This window comes from Pipistrellus hanaki, assembly GCF_964339955.1.
Source record: "Pipistrellus hanaki genome assembly, chromosome: 15".
Lineage (NCBI taxonomy): Eukaryota > Metazoa > Chordata > Mammalia > Chiroptera > Vespertilionidae > Pipistrellus > Pipistrellus hanaki.
In genome coordinates this window covers 26,648,981-26,665,637 of record NC_140517.1, presented here as the reverse complement: position 1 = coordinate 26,665,637, position 16,657 = coordinate 26,648,981, and the positions used below count along the sequence as shown (strand labels likewise).

Sequence of the window (16,657 nt, the reverse complement as noted above, 5' to 3'; positions counted from 1 at the left end):
CTGGTGGAGTTGTTAAAACACAGATTCCTGAATCCCAACTAAGAAGTGCTAAACTAGAATTTTTGAGAACATATAGGTAAAATTGCATACCTAACTTAGTGCTCTGTATATAACATCTGACTTAGAGCACTAGTTAAGTATACAATTTTACCTATATGTTCCCAAAAATTCTAGTTTAGCACTTCTTAGTTGGGATTCAGGAATCTGTGTTTTAACAACTCCACCAGGTGATTCTCATCATGAGAGAAAGTTGGGAAACACTGCTCTAGCGGCATGAGTCCGGCAGGTCTAGACCAGTTGGCAGATGTCTGTCCGGGATCTGCCACTTCCTCCTTCCTTGCACACGATGACATCACTAAACAGAACGTCACTCTCAGCCTCAGAATCCTTTTTTTTTTTTTTTTTTTAATATATTTTATTGATTTTCTTACAGAGAGGAAGAGAGAGGGATAGAGAGTTAGAAACATCGCTGAGAGAGCATCATTGACCAGCTGCCTCCTGCACACCCCCTATTAGGGATGTGCCCACAACCAAGGTACATGCCCTTGACCAGAATAGAACCCGGGACCCTTCAGTCCTCAGGCCGACGCTCTACCACATGTGTCAAACACAAGGCCCGCGGGCCAAATCCAGCCCGCCAGGCCTTGCAATGTGGCCCGCACCGCGCTGTCATCACTGCACTCCGCTGTCAGTTTATGACATTGTCAGTTTATGACTGTTCAGTAAACCATTCGGCCCGCGATTTAGGCTGGATTTTAGATTTTCGCCCCTTCTCTGATTGAGTTCGACACCCCTACGTCTATCCACTGAGCCAAACCGGTTTCGGCCTCAGAATCCTTTTTAACACAGCAGCCCAGGCCACCCATGGCACTCTGGGTGCAATAAACACACCAGATGGGTCCCTACCATGTGACAGAGGCTAAAATATCAGGACACTCCATGACATGGGAGCTTGGGGAAGGGAGCAACTCGTGGTGTTTGAGGTGGGCAAGGTATCGCCGAGGAGAGGGGATGGGAACTGGACATTAGGAGGACGGGTAGGAGTTCCCCAGGCTGACAGGGAAGGACTGGGGCGGGGCAGCATATGGGCCAAGGGGGGTACAAACTCATGCTTTGCTTGGAAACAGTGAGTGTGAATCAGTTTAGGGCCAGACCAAAGCTCCAAAGTGGAAATGGGGTCAGGGACGGAGGAATGGTGAGACAGGATCCAGAAGGCTGTGTGAGAGAGGCAGTCCAGCCGGGTGGACGCCACAGTCCGTGCAGGGGGGTCTGTGCCATCCAGGCTGCCCCGCTCACTCTGCCTGTCTGCCCTGAGACCCCCCTGAGGGGGAAGGGGACAGGCAGCAAAGGAGGGGAGGTGAAGAGAAAGAGCATTGATGGACAAGATTTGAGACACTCCAAGATAAACACATAGAGAAACTGAAAAGTCAGGACCTATTATATTAGACATGGGAAAAAAAATTAGCATTAGGCACTGCATTTTAATAAAGAATTCTGTCTGGTTTTGATTTCACAGATATAAAAAAAAACACACACACACACAAAAAAAACAGGCAATCTGGAAAGAAGTTGGACTACTTTGGACTGTTTCTATAAACCACATTTGGGATTCTCTCAGCATTGCTGAGATTCGGTTTACAGAGACTTCTTCAAGTAAAAAAAAAACAAAACACAACTAAGTAAGCTCTGGGGAAGGGGGGTGTTGTTGGGTCCATGGTGTGTAATCTATTCCCACAAAGAGCATCATCCCACGGCCTGAGGCAGACTTTCCTTCATTACTTTGATTGAGTGCTGTTCTAATTACAGCTGTGAAATGCTGTGCTTGGGAGACATGGAAATTGCCTCACCTCCTCCATACAGCCTGTATTCTTATCAGAGTTTGATTATTAATAGAAAGCATGCGTTCTTCGGTGAACAGGACTGCCGAGATGACCAGGGCAGGCCCGGTGTCCCCTGGGCTGTGGGCACAAAGGACGCTGAGCTGCTGGGGATCCTGGCAAAGCCCACGAGGCTCTCCGTTTTGAGGAGTTTTCCTGGATAACGCCGGGTGCAGAGTGGGGAGGAACCCTCCTGGGCACCCACACCCCACTCCATCTGCTCAGGGCTCAGCTGCCTGGAGCGCTGAACCTGGGGGACCTCCAGCAGAGACCTCAGCTGGCTGGCAGCCACACTCCACCTGGCTCCCCCTTAGGACAGAGGCACCTCTCACTGCCCACCTTTTTCTTCCATGACAAATCCTGCTACCACCCCCAACCCCGCCCCGGGGAGCCCTGGGGATGTCCACAGCCCAGGGTCCCTGAGGGTCTGTCTTGCAGCAGTGCCTCTGGGTCTGACCCCCCTCAGTCACAGCTGCTTCCTCCGATCCTTTAGCTAACCCCACCCCGCAGCAGACCAGACCCTGACAGGGAGCCCTCCCAAGAGGCAGTGTTTATTCTAGTTTGCATACATTTTTTCCTACACAAAGGAGCTGAAGTATGTGCAAGCCCAAAGCCCTCCCTGACATATTCTAGCAGCAGCCGTGCCTCTTGGACTGAGATACCTTCAGCTCACAGTGAGCAGAGAAAACAGACCCAACGCCAGAGCAGAGGACACGGGGACCACAGGGCCAAGAGAAATCGCCCCGCCACGTTTGGGGGGACCAGGGCCAGTCGTATTTTTTAGAGCAAAGACGGCCAGCGACCCTGTGGCTAAACGGTTCGGAGGAGCTGGCGCGGAAACCAGGTTTCCTGCACTGACACCAGCCCGGCTCACCTTCCCGCCAACACGCCCGGGGGAAACGGGCTGGGCAGCCAGACCCGCACCCTCACCCAGGGCGTCTGGGGAAGAGCGGCTCGTGTTGCACAGGCTCCTAAAGGAAGTGTAGGAGCTGCCATCACTGGCCCAGTTATGGGGGGGACAGGGGAAAGGCCTAGCTCAGACCTTCCCCAGCAGGGCCTGACCTGCACCCTCTGACAAACACAGTCCCACCAGGACAGGGCGCCTCGGATGTTGAGAGCCGGGGCTGGGACCTCTCTTCCCAGAGGAAGGCCACCGAGGCAGCCCAGGGCCTCAGAAGCACCACCCTGCTAGTGCCGCTAGGATCTATTGTGCTTTCCTTAGCAGCAGCAGCAGCAGCAGCATCTACTGTCGAAGCGATATTGTAATTTACGAGTTTAGGGCATTTACACTGTTTTCCCTAGCCGCAGGACAACACCTGTGAGTGTGCGTGTGTGTGAACGTGTGCATGTGCGTGAACGTGTGAGCAAGAGTGTTCTGGTCTGTTGAAGTATGTCTGAGATAGTGTATGACAGTGAGTGTGTATGTCTTGTGTGTGTCTCAGTGTGTGTGTACATGTGTGTGCATGTGTCTATCATTGTGTTTCATATCAATCGGTGAGTATGTGCATGTGTGTGTGCATGTGTGTTTCATGTGAGTCTGTGTGTGAGCCTGTGCCTGTGTGTACATGTGCTGGTGCACACGAGAGCGTGTCCCCTGAAGGGAATTAGCAGCACTTGCCTAGTGACAAGGCCGTGGAAACCACCGCACTGAGCTCTCATGTCTGCGCTGCCCATCCCGGTGCACCCAAAGTGACGGCGCCCCTGTGCTCCCCGGCTTGTCTTCCATCGCCCACTGTTTCGCTGGTGTGGGCGGCGGCGCTTCCTTGCAAACTTCAGAGGTGACTGAACTGGCAGGAGGATGACAAGGGCTTGGATGGAGACCCCCGCTGCTGCAGGCCACAGGCCCCGGCACCGCTGCCGCCCACAGTGAGGAGAGAAAACAGACTCATCGCCAAAGTAGAGGAAAAGGAGACCCCGCAGCCAAGAGAAATTGCCCTTTTCCTTCCAGTCTCTTGCTAAAAGAGCCTTCTCACTGGGGGCACAGACATAACCCAGGAGAGAGCTGAGTCCCCTCCTTTCAAAGCTTTTCCAGCTGCAGGCAGATGGCAGCCCTGCCCTTCTCCATCAGCGGCTCCTTTCTGTGTCTCTGGGAGGTGTGGTGCCCTTTGCCCACACTGCCAGGCTGGGGCTGTGTCAGGCTGCGATCACCCCAGCGGTCTGGGGTTCCCGGATGGGGAGCAGCCCTTCTTAAGATGGAGCCTTGCTAATCCATCAAGGCCACGTGCCACTCCGCCTCTCCCAGGAAGGGAGGGCCAGGGGCATGCCCGCCTTCCTGGCCGTCTATGCCAGAGGCGGGGGCAGATGCGTGCTGACTTGGAGCTTCTCTTTGTCTGCCCCTCCCCAAAGGGCTCCATTCAAACAATGGCCTGCTTGAGCCACTCTCATCCTCTGTCAGCCCATCCTGTCTTCGCACCCGCCTGGTTCCTTTAACCATGTCTCCCCTCACCCCCGCCCCGGTTTTCATGAAACCTCTTGCTGCACCTCACACAGTGATACAACACGTTTGAATTCTGTTTCCCATGACATCACCCTGCTTTGCCAAAGAGCTCGGCCAGAGGGAGGGAGGAGGAAGGTTGGCATCTTTGGGAAAACAAGTTTGCTTAACATTAGGTGAGCCCTCGGGGGCACGGTCAGTTGGACAAATCCTCACATCTGGCTCCCTTCCCACCTGCAGCTGGAGCTCCCTGGAAAGCCTGGAATGAAATCTCCACCTCCTAGTTCGGAGCAGAAAGTTGGGAAAGGACATGAGTAAGAAGGAAGTGTGTTTGTAGGCAGATTGGATGGAAAAGGATGGGGTGCTCCGGGAGTTCGAGCACTTAGGGGGCGGGGGGGGGCCTGGGGTTCAGCATCTGTCTCCTAATGGTACCTGCTTAAGTAAATACCGAAGATGGCTTTCAAATACAGTTAACTCTTGTATAACGTGAGGGTTAGGGGTGCCAACCCCCCTGAACAGTAAAAAGTCTGTGTCTAACTTTTGACTTCCCAAAAACTTAATTACACATAGCCAGCTGTTGGCTGAAAGCCTTACTGATAACATGTCAATGAACACGTATTTTGTATGTTTTATATATTATGTACTGTATTCTAACAATAAAGAAAGCTAGAGGGAAGAAAATGTTATTGACAAAATCATAGAGAAAATACACCTATGGTGCCATTTAATTTAAAGATCCATGTGTAAGTGGATCTGAGCATTTTACGCCGTCTTGTTCCGGCGTCTCCTGTGTGCACTTCCGCTCCTCAGGGGCTCCTGGGAAAGCACCCCTCCCCTCACTCTGCTGCCTCCAGCTCTCCCAGCAGCGGCTCAGGGACGCCACCTCCCCTCCTCTCTCTACAGGCAGTTCTGACAGGTGTGGCAGCCTGCTTGCTGTTCCTGCCTTGGTCTATGACAAATTCAGAACGGGGGCGGAGGACAGTTTTGGCTCACAGAGATCCGGCCTGTGGTCAGGGCTATTGAGATTTTGTGTCGTCTCTCCAAGGAGACATCTTGGGGCTGTGCCCGAGGACACAGCAGTGCCACTGGATGGAAATGAGAGTGAGTTAGGACACAGCTAAAATCTTGGCTGCACCACAAGAGGCATGACATTTAGCTCTGCCCTGAGTTTAAGAGCTTCCGATAGTCCCCACCATTTATCATAGTAATAGGAGCTTGGAAACTCAAGGTGTCCCACCTCCCTCCCTAGGCCCCAAATGCCTCCCAGCACACACTCTCCCAGCAGGCATTCCCGGTGTTCCCACCTCCTTGCCTTTGGCGGGCCTTTCTCCTCTGTCTGGACCACCTCTTTTCATCCACACCCACCCGGTCCTCTTCTCCTACAGGATTCCTTTCTAGTTGCCCCCAAATAGACAAGGTGGGCAGCAATAATGGCCTCTTTTCTGAAGTGCACACCTAATTCTTCTTTGTTGAGTTTGGTAGTGTGTGTCATTCAAGATATTTATTACATCATTACATCAAAATTATTAAAGTTATTGTCATAAAATTAATAGTTCCTTAATAATAATAGTTTCTTACTATTCCATTTTATGTCTGTAGGATCTGTAGTGATGTCCCTCTTCCAGTTTGGATATTGGTAATTTGTGGCTTCTCCCTTTTTTCTTGATCAGCCTGGCTTCAGGCTTGTCGATTTGTTGTTCTGTTCAAAGAATCAGCATTTTTTTTTTTCTCTCTATTGTTTTTCTGTTTTCAAGTTCATTGATTTCTGCTCTTACCTTTATAGTTTTCTTTTTCTGCTTATTGAATTTATTGTGCTTTTCATTTTCAAGTCTCTTAACTGTGGAAGCTTATTGATTTGAGAACTTTCTTCTTTTCCAATATATCATTTAATGGTATAAATTTCCCCCTGAATGTGACCTTACTAGCATTCTACAAATTGTCATACATTGTGTTTTCTTTTTTTCCCAATTAAATTCTGTTCTACTTTCTTTTCTTATGTTTTGACCCATGGCTATTTAAAAGTATATTGTTTAACTTTCAACATTTGGAAATTTTGGATATAGATTTAAATACTTTAATTCTGTTGTGGCCAAATAATGTATTTCACTTTTTAAAAATTTGTTGAGATTTGTATTATGGTCCAGAATATGGTCCATTCTGGTGAATGTTCCATGTGCACTTGCAAAAATGTGTATTCTACTGATATGGAAGGGGAGGATTGTCCAATTAATGTCAATTAGATCAACTTGGGTGATATTGTGATTAGGATTTCTACAACCTTACTGAATTTCTACCCACTTCTTCTATAACTTCCAGTTCTCCCCTCCCATCTCCAATTCTGCATCACGTGTCAGCGGGAGGTGGGCAGTGCTTTGTCCAGTGAAATCGGATAAAAAGTCACAAAACTCCTACAAGAGCAAATTAACTGTCAAATTCGCCTGTCGCCTACGGTGCAGCCCAGGAACTTTCAGGAGCTCTGGATCCCAAGAGCCAATGCCACCGCCGTGAGGACTGTGCCAGTGGCGGTTTTAATGTAGAAGGAATCTGATGAGTGCGCCTCACTTCGCTCCGATGAAAACAACTGGCAAAGCTGTGACCGTGGCTGCCACGGTGGCAGGAAAAGCTGCAAGCAGGGCGTCGTGGCGAGTCCCCGGGGCTATGTTTGGGATGCTAAGTGCCAGGATGGAGAACTGACACACTTATCTCCTTCAGAGGCGCTGTGGAAATGATGTTTCCAATAGAACGCGTATTCTGATCTTGATGAACTCACATGGCAAGAAAAGCAAGTTCCCTTGCCAGAGGGGAGCGAGGACTGGGGAGAGAAATAGGAGGGATGGAGGAAATTCCACAAGTTACAAAAAGTTGGACCCTCCATCTCTCAATAAATAGTGTTTTAATTTGTTGTGACTAATTCAACATTTCATTTTAGTTGTGGAAGTTGGGCACAGGGTATGTGTAGTTTGGCAAGCAAGTTCAACTTAGCCCCCTAATCTGCTTCTATTTTCTCATTCTCTCCCCCTGCAGCCCCCCCTTTTGTCCACATGAGTGAAGGAATAAATTAGTTGGAAATGTTTCTGCTCCAATAAAGCATTATCACCTGTCAATCACCGGATAAGGACATGGAAGCCCTCTCCTTTGCTTTGAGATTTCTGTGACCTCGGTAAGGCTCGCAGGATTCTGAAATGGGAGCCCTGTCCTGCTCAAGCTCTCATGGCTGGACATGAGAACCGTCAGTTTATCATCCACGGTTTACATACATGTTTCATGTAACATCTGCTTGGATTTCATTGTCTCTTTTTTTCAAAGTCGCTTTTACCCTAACTTACTACCAAAGCAGATGAGTAAGAAAGATGATGAGATGGTCATTTGTGAGTTTTGATAGATGAATGGACTGTCAGGTCCCAGAACTACCTACCACAGGCAGCTTGGAAACTTGCCCAGGGACAAAGACAGTGATAACAATAGAAAGCTTCCCCACCTTAACACTTCCCTCAGTTATTGTTTCAAGTTCCAAGTTCAAGATATTTGGGGCAGGACCTGCTCTGTTATTTCATGGGGGAGAGGGTGGTGGGTGGAGCTGTCCGCGCTGGCTCGGGGCACCACCGCCCCTACTGTCCCGTGTTCTGTTGGAGAGGATGCTGGCAGTGCCGGGAGGATACTGGACGATCCAGGCCAAGCTCCTTGGCGTTGCCGAACCAGTCTCCTTCTCCTAGGCCTCTGAACTTTGGCCGAAAGGACACAGGCTCCCCAGCCAGCTCCCCTGTTGGGCCCTGGCTAACCATCATGTTCTCTGCACTGCATATCTGGGTCCTCCAGGGAGAACCGCCCCCGTGTCAGTTCCCACTGGGGTCTCTGAAGACAAAAACACCCCAGGGGTGGAGCACATGAGGCCCTTTGTGGTGATGGACATGAGGCTGAAATTCATGCATTTGTTTGTGTAGTCTGGTACTAATAACACAGTACCACTAGCAAGTTTAAGCATTTTAAAAGGTTCCCTCTGGGCACTTTAAGCATTAGGTGTCTTATGTGCACTTTACATTGAATTGCATCTCAATAAAGACTTCAAAAACATAAACAAGAAGAGAGACTATCTGAAGCAAAGATGGTAGCAATGTATTTTGGAGTTTATAACATGTAGAAGTAAGGACGGAATTGGTGCAGGATGCCAGATGTCTCCAGGCCCCGGAAGTAGACCCCACTCCCTCTCTAGCAGTCCAGTCACAGCCTGGGTAGCAGGAAGTAGGTGCGGCTTTAAAAAGCCAGAAAGGCTTGTGTTCAAATCCGAGATCCAGCACTTCCTCACTGCCTGGTCTTGGAGAACTCTCCTGACATCTTTTAAAATATATATATTTTATTGATTTTTTTTTACAGAGAGGAAGAGAGAGGGATAGAGAGTTAGAAACATCGATGAGAGAGAATCATCGATCAGCTGCCTCTTGCATACCTTCCACTGGGGATGTGCCCGCAACCAAGGTACATGCCCTTGACCAGAATCGAACCTGGGACCTTTCAGTCCGCAGGCCGACGCTCTATCCACTGAGCCAAACCAGTTTTGGCTCTCCTGACATCTTTGAAATGAATTTGTTGTCAGAAAATAAACTTTGTATGGCTTTAATCTTCTTATTTTATTGATACCTACCTTGTGGTTAGGAATATAGTCGATCTGGATGAATGTTTATGTTCTCTCTACCCTTGTTGGGTGGAATGTTCTATAAATGCCAATTATTTAAGTTAATTGACAACATTTCCAAGTTTTTCATATGGTTACTGATTTTCTGACTACTTGTTCTATCAGTTGTTGGGAGATGGTTGTGATGGCTTCTGATATATCTGCTTCTCCATCCAATCAAACACTAGACTAGGTGCTGCTGTGAAGGGATTTGGCAGATGTGATTAAAGTCCCTAATCAGTTGACTTTCAGTGAGGGGGATGATGTGGAGTGGGCCTGATTTAATCAGTAGAAAGACCTTAAAAGCTGGGCTTTGGCTTCAAAGGATTTGCTCCTTTGAAGAATAACATTGGCGTTGCCTACACTCAAGTTGGACTTTCATGGCCAGCCCACAATTACATGGGCCAATAATTTCTTGTATTTCTTGATACATACAAACCTTCCACTGGTTCTGCTCCTCTGATTGAACCTTGACTGATACAGGAATATTGATGCCTCCAGCTATGGTTGATATTTATTTATTTATCCTTTCAGTTCTATCTGTTTTTGCTTCATATATCTTAGAGCTATTATTAGAAACATATCCATTTAGCATTTGTATCTTCTTGCAGACTTGACTTCCTTATCCCTGGAAACCTTCCTTGGTATAAAATCTACTTTGGTTAACACAGTCAGTACATCTGTCTATTGATTCATGTTAACATGGTAAATCTTTTCCCCATCCTCTTATTTTGATCCTACTTGTGCCTTTCTATTTAAATTGCACTTCTTCAGGCAGTATTTCCTTAGACCTTTCTTCTTTATCCTATCTCTAGGCTTCTGCCTTAATTTTGAATGTTAGACAATTTACATTTGTTGTAATTATTTATAATTGTAATAAACAATGTTGGATTTACATCTATTTCGATGGTATAGTCATGTTTTTTTTCAGATTAATTGAGAATTTTATTTTAATGTTACTCTTTTATCTCCACTTATGGGCTTATTAGCTATACCTTAAAATTTATTATTAAATTTTATTTATAATAAAATTTATTATTACTGACTGGTCCAGGAGTTATACATCTATAACATCACAGTCTACCTTCAAATAACATTATTCCACATCACATATAATGTACGAATCACTCAAAAAAATATACTCCTATGTCCCCTTCCCATACTTTGTGCAATTATTGTCATATATTTTACTTCCATGTATACTGAATAAAAACACACACCCAAATACATGGTTAATTGCTTTTGATTTAAACAGAGAATTGTCATTTCAAGAGATCTAGAACTGAGAAAATACCGTTTACATTTACCTATGTGATTACTATTTCTGGTATTTGTGTTGATCTAAATTTCTATCTGGAATTATTTTCTCCTGGAAGAACTCCCTTTACCATATCATGTACAGCAGTTTTGCTGACAGTGAAACAAATAATGAATTCTATCACTTTTTATTTGTCTGAAATAGTCTTCATTTTACCTCCAATTTTGAAGCATATTTTTTACTGGGTAATATAATCATTGTTGACAGGTTCCCCACTTCAGCACTTTAAACATGCTTACTCATGATTTTCTGGCTTGTGTGGTTTCTGTCCAGATGTCTGCTGTCCCTCTGTCCATGGTGTGTCATTTTATCCTTCTGCTTCTAAGATTTCTCTTTAGCACTGGTTTCAGCAACTTGTTTATAATGTGCCTCAATATGACTTTCCTCATATTTATTTTACACTAGTGGCCCAGTGCACAAAATTCATGTGTGTGTGTGCGGGGGGTGTGTCCCTCGGCCTGGTCTGCACCCTCTCCCATCTGGGACCCTTCAAAGGATGTCCAACTGCCAGTTTACAGGGATCGGGCCTAAACTGACAGCCAGACATCCCTCTCACAATTCGAAACTGCTGGCTCCTAATAGTTCAATTACCTGCCTGCCCGATTGCCCCTAACTGCCCCCCTCCCCCACCTCTGGCCTGCTTGCCCCCAAATGCCCCCTACTAGTCTGATCACCCCCAACTCCCCCCCCCCCCGTGCCAGTGTGCTCGCTCCCAACTGCTCCCCTGCCAGCCTGCTTGCCCCTAACTACCCACCCTGTTGCCCTGCTCACCCCAACTGCCCCCCCTCACTGGCCTGATCACCCACATCGTCCCCTACCCCCCACTGGCCTATTCACCCACAACTGCCCTCCCCTCTTGGCCTCTAACCGCCTCAATCTCAGCCCTGCCACCATGGCTTTGTCCAGAAAAATGGCCTGGTGCATGGGAGGGGGCTGGCTGGTTTGCCCTGAAGGGTGTCCTGGATCAGGGTGGGGGTTCCCTTGGGGTGTGGGGTAGCCTGGGTAAAGGACCTGTGGTGGTTTGCAGGCTGGCCACATCCCCATGGAGTGAGGGTCCCCACTGGGGGGATGTGGCCAGCCTGGGTGAGAGGCTAAGGGCTGTTTTCAAGCTGGGCACACCCCCTTCAGGATGGGGGTCCCACTGGGGTGCCTGGTCAGCCTGGGTGAGGGGCTGATGGCTGTTTGCAGGCTGGCCAGGCCCCCAAACAGGGACCCTTACCCCATGGGGGTATAGTCAGCCTGGGTAAGGGGCTGAGGGTCGTTTTCAGACTCACCATGCCCCCAGATGACCCAGGCTCCCAGCCCCTCCTTCAGCGGAAACCAGGGCAGGCTGAAAGCTCGGCTTCCTCCATCGCCAGGGGAAACCCAAGCCTCCTGCTTGCTCCAGCTCCATGGCTGTGGCCATCTTTGTTGGGTTAATTTGCATAATCACTCCTGATTGGCTGGTGGGTGTAGCAGATTGACAGTCAATTTGCATGTTTCTCTTTTATTAGTGTAGATTTATTAGTGTAGATGGAGTTTATTCAGCATCTTGGATTTGTAGGTTTATAGTTTCTGTCGAATTCAGAAAACGTTGGCTATTATTCTTCAAAATCCCTGCCTCTCTTCTTTCTAGAGCTCCTTTTATACAGAGGCTACACAACTGGATATTACCCCACAGGCCACCAGGGTATTGTCCTGTTATTCTTTTTAGTCTTTTTTTTAATCTCTGTTCTGATTTGAATATCAGTACCTTCAAACTCATTGATCTTTTCCTCTATAGTATTTAGTCTGCTGCATCCCATCCAGTGTGTTTTTCATTTCAGATATTATTAAAATTTCATTTCTTGAAGTTCCACTTGTGACTTTTCATATCTCTTATCTCGCTTGTAATCATGATTATGATTCCTTTTTGAACACATAGAACATATTTTAATAGCTATTTTAACATCCTAATCTGTGAATTCCATCATTTCTGCCACTTGTGGATAGCTTTCTTTTGATTTCTTTTTTCCTTTTGATTATTGATCTTAATTTTCTGCCTTTTTCATGCATAATTTTTTAAATTGAATATCTGCTATTAGGATGGGTCCAGGACAGACAGGCTAAAGCTAATTTACCATCATTATTCAGAAAAGACTCTTCTGAGGCACCACCAATTCCCAGTGTATGGTGAGGTCTGTCTGCCCTGACCAGTGTAAATACAACCATCCCAACCCAAGGACTGTTCAGCCCGCTCCTTCGGGCAGTGCCTTCCCAGCCTCCTCGACACCCACACGCACAGCAGCTCTCCGCACGGCCTGCGGGCCTCTCTGCAGGCCCGGGAGCTCTTGCCTGGCAGCGTCTTCCTCTCCAGCACCCTGTCCTCCGGTTCTTGCTAAATTAGCTCTCCCTGAACTCCACCCTCTCTCCCACTCAGGGAGACCACCCCCTCTGTTTCATCCCCTCCCTGCAGTGAGCAATCATGGGGCCTTCTTTGTTTTCCCGTTATACTGTCTTTTGTCCAATGTGTGAAAATGGTGCTTTGAACATTTCATCCAGTTTTCTGGGTTCTTTTACAGCGAAGGGTAGATTCCATTCCTGTTACTCCATATTGGCCAGAGTCAGACGTCAAAAACTCAGTAAAATTTCCAGAAGAGTTTTTTGGTCTAATGTATGCATGGTAATTTTTTTATTACACATTTTAAATAAAAACTCTAGCCCAACTGGCATGGCTCAGGTGTTGAGCATCAACCTGTGAACCAGGAGGTCACAGTTTCATTCCAGGGCACATGCCCAGGTTGTGGGCTCCATCCCCAGTTGGGGGCATACAAGAGGCAGCAGATCATGATTCTCTCTCATCATTGATGTTCCCACCTCTCTCTCTCCCTCTCCCTTCCTCTCTGAAATCAATAAAAATGTATATATTTTTTAAAACCTTAAAAGTCATTACCCTCTATTATCATTTTATCAAATAACAAGAAGTACATAACATCAGGATAAACGGCATTTCTCCTAAGGATCTTACATCAATTTATAAACTCTCTGCAATTTCCTTATTTAACCACAGACTATAAACACCTTTTATAGGTTGACATTCAAGGACAATATTGATTAGAGATGGTGGAGGTACAATGCCTGGCAATAGGAGGTTTAAAAGGTTGTTGTTGTTGTTGTTAGATGTGTGTATTTGAAGCTGACGTGAGCCTGTCCCTTCCATGTGTGGCCCTGGCAGAATTAAAGCCCCCGCCTGGGAGCTGTTGGATGTGCAGGGCCAGAGAGGGGAGAAGTGGGGGGAGGGAGGCGGGGGGAGGGGGCAAGAGCACCATCAGAAACAGGCACTCATGCTCTGAGGGCAGCGGCCTCCACACACCTCTGGATGTGCCCAGGTAAGCACCATATCTCATTACCACATCAAAGTCTCAAAAAGACCTGTAGCCATAGCAGGCCCACCACCTTAGAATGGGGCTGTCTTGTTAACATAACTGCCTCCAGATTTTGCCAGATGTCTCCTGGGGCAGGGCTGCCAGCTTTAGCAAACAAAAACATAGTAGGAGGCTCTGTCAAATTTGAATTTTGAATAAACAGCAAATAAGTTTTAGTATAAGTATGTCCCAAGCAATATTTAGGATATACTTATGCCTCCCCAGCCTTTCTATATGTTATCTGGCAGCCCTAAAAATTGCCCCCATTAAGAGACCCTGCTCTAAAACAAATCTCTCAATCTTGCTAATTGCACATTTCCAGCCATAATACAGTTATACACACATGCCATTCCATGGTGACACTACAGATGCTGTGAAACACATACACACACTGAGATGTTAGACGAATGATACCCAAAAGGCCATAGATGTTTTCATCTTTTCTCTCACAACCCAGTGGGGCATCTGTTCACCCCATGGAAACAACCGCTCAGGAGCAGCCCAGCACCGGGATGCCGCAACCTCCAGGGCCACCTCCGACTCCTTGGTGGTTTCGGAAAAAGCATTGCCCTCCTGACACTGAGTTCCCCCCGGGACTACCGCAGCTCGGGGCTGTACTGGCTCTGGGTTGACTCAAGTCATGCTTGCGTCTGTTCGTTCGGCAAGTGCTCCTGGGCCCCACGTGTGCCAAGGTGGGTCCTGGGATCGAGTGGTGAACAGAAGAGCCCTGCAGCACAGGCCTGATATCCCGGAGGCAGGACAGACCCTAAGTACTAAGGAGGTAAGTGAGGTGCTGGTGGGCTGTGTGCCAGGAGGAAAACAGCAGGTAATCAGCAGCGGTGGACAGAAGATGTGTGTGTGGGGGGACCAAGGGGGGGGCGGGCGGGGAGTGAGCAGAGCCCGAACTGAGTGCAGGAGCGAGAGGCAATGATGGGTTTGGGCAGAAGGTCCCCACCCAGAGTGCTAGCATGCCCACCTGGGCAGAAGGGAAGGGCAGCGGGTGGGGACCTCTCTGGCCACAATTTGGAGAACTGACCGTGGGGCCAGGAGGGATTGGGAGACCTGTCAGCAAGCCATGGCAATCGTCCAGGTGAGAGGAGGGGCTTGGACGGGGTGCAGATGATGGAAGCAATGACAAGATTTTGGCTCTATCTTTACAATGCTGCCAGAGGCCCTGCTGAAGGACTGAATGTGGGCACGAAAGAGAAGGGGGTGGAGTCCAGTCTGATCCCAAGGCTCTTGGATCCAGAAAGTGGGAGCGTGGGATTGCTCAGGAGGGGGCTCATGGGAGGCATAGGAGGGGGCAGGTGGTTGGAGGCAGGATTGAGGATGGAGAAGGCAAATAGCTTTCCAGAGAGAATGGGTCCCTGTGTACCAGCGTTCCTCCCTTTCCTCAGAAATAGAATAGACGGGCATGTGAGAGGGAGCGGCTAGCTTAAAAGTACTGCACTAGGTTAACCACGTCCTGGCTATTGATCCCATCATGATTACCATTCAGAGGTGCGGACGGAAACGAAGCCGGAAAGCGATAGCATGACAAGGAATCTTAACGACGACCATGGAACGAGCAGGAAACTAAATCTTTCCCACCTCTTGCCATGGCCTCCGTCCTCATAACAGCTCATGACGCGTTGTCATCCCCGGGACAGTTGCAGGGAATGAGGTAGGAAGAGGGGAGGGGACTTGCCCGACATCACACAGCAGGTTAGCAGCTGAGCGAAAACCAGGACTCAGACCTCTGTCCCCCGCCTGGGGCTCCATCCACCACACCCAACACAAATTCCTTTTAAAAGCAACAGTGGAAGCCCAAGGAAAGATGCTCGATACATCAGTCACGAGGGAAACACAAATGTGAAATGACTTCTCTGCACCCCATTTTCAGGCAGAAGTCCCAGGGAGGAGCCCCCGCACAGGATGGCCCGACGGGACGGCCAAGAACAGAGACACTGAAGAGACCGAGCTCGTGAGGCTGTGGGCGTCGCCAGGGGACATGCCTCGGGGTGCAACCTCTTTCAAAAATGGCTCAGCCGTTTCTTATGACACTAACTATACTGTTACTATCCAGCCCAGCACCGCCTGCAGATATGAATGGAGCATTGGCAAGGAGTGGGAGAGAGGAGCAGTAACATCAGTCTGAGCACAGAGCTCAGAGCAGCTCTGTACGTGGCTGCCAAGAACTGGCACCTGCCCAGACATCCTTCAGCAGGTGGCTGGATAAGCCGATGTTTGGGCGTCTGAATCTCGGACTACCACTCCGTGATCAAAGGAGCAAACTATTGATGCCTGCAGCAGCCTGACCGTCTGATGCACTGTGACAAGTGAAGGAAGACAGATATTCAAAGGGCTGCGTTCTGTATCATTCCATTTTGATGACGTTCTGGAAAATGCAAAACTAATCGCTGTGACAGAAATCAGATGAGGGCTGCTAGGGGCTGGCGGATGGAAAGCAGTTGACTACAAAGGCCACAAGGGAGTAGGCAGCGAGGGGAGGGTGGTGAAGGGGGTGGGGGGAGTGATGCAACCCTCGGGATCCTGATTGTGATGCTGGATACACAACTGTATGCATTTGTGGAAACTCAAAACAGCATGGCAAAAGGGTGGATTCTACTGATGTGGATTACATCTCAATACACCTGACTTAAACAGCAACAAAAATGGGACCAAATCCCTCTGCAGACGTGTCAATATCTTCTCTTTACGCTTTGGGTAAAATGCAAACTCCTTTCAGTTGCCTCTGAGCCGAGCCTGCCTCCTCCTTTTTGTCAGTTTCCAGGTCCTTGAACATACCCAGTCCTCCAGACACTCAGGGATCCTGCATACTCTGTTCCCCACCCAGAATGCTCTTCCTTTCTCCCCTCCCCACACCTTCCTCCTCAAGCTTCAGACGTCAGCCTTCCCACCACCTGCCAGAGGCGCCTCTGGTCTTGTCATACTTGGGTCTTCCCCTTTGTCACAAGTTGCAATCACAGTTTTGTT

At 48.3% G+C, this 16,657-nt stretch overlaps 1 protein-coding gene across 3 annotated transcripts in view; it reads right to left on the bottom strand.

Moving 5' to 3' along the window:
• The window catches only part of ZNF469 (zinc finger protein 469), a 289,966-nt gene that overhangs the window by 216,503 nt on the left and 56,806 nt on the right, over positions 1-16,657 (bottom strand). The gene's annotated exons all lie outside the window — the stretch shown is intronic.